Genomic DNA, 836 nt, shown 5'->3' with positions numbered 1-836 from the left:
AGACTTGCTTTTCACTGAGGTGCTGATATAAAGACAAGAAAAAAAGTATTATATGTGATACATGCCATCACGTAAGCAATACGCATGTCATGTATACATAACAGACACAGCTTATAGATGTCCTGATCTCTTCTTCATTTGTAGAAAAGATCTTCGTTCTGTAAATTTTATAAATCAACAGATGACCCTGCACCAATTTAAAGATCAAAGCAGCTAAGAGTTTTATTCAAACGTTTTCCAAAGTAGCTTCCCCAATCATGCTGTTTTACAAGAGCAGCGTAAGCTTTGGGCACCCCCCTGTGCAAACTCAGAAAGAAATGAGGCACATAAAAAAGCTGCTTTTACTTCACCTTTTCCAGCATCCTTTCCCAACCCAGCATCCTCCACAATCCCAGCCTGCATGCTGGGTGAGAGGAAGGAACCTGCATTTCCACACTTAGGTTAGGAAAGTTACCTAAGGACATGCAAAGGGCTGCGTTGTTCCGCTACGCATCAAGTTATTTTTATAACTACCTACATACCTACGTGTGTGTGTGGGTGTGGGTGTGTTTATATACATATACACACACACACACTGTATATGGTGTGCCAAAAAACCCAAGTTTTTCTTCTGTATAGCACTCACATACACACACATAGCCCTATAGGCCAAGCACAGGATATTTTGTGATTTTTTTTCCCCAGAGAAAATATTACTGTACGTAGGAATGTTCAAGGGTCATTTGTCAAAGGAGTGTGGTGTTCAGAAGAAAATCGCAACCAACTGGAACATTTAATGTACTTTATATAATAAATTGTGCATGGGGGCTGACTTTTGGTACCCCCTGTACATAGAT

The sequence above is a fragment of the Candoia aspera genome, chromosome 6 (genome assembly GCF_035149785.1).
Source record: "Candoia aspera isolate rCanAsp1 chromosome 6, rCanAsp1.hap2, whole genome shotgun sequence".
Lineage (NCBI taxonomy): Eukaryota > Metazoa > Chordata > Lepidosauria > Squamata > Boidae > Candoia > Candoia aspera.
The sequence above is the reverse complement of the archived record's forward strand: the minus strand, read 5'-3'. Positions refer to the sequence as shown.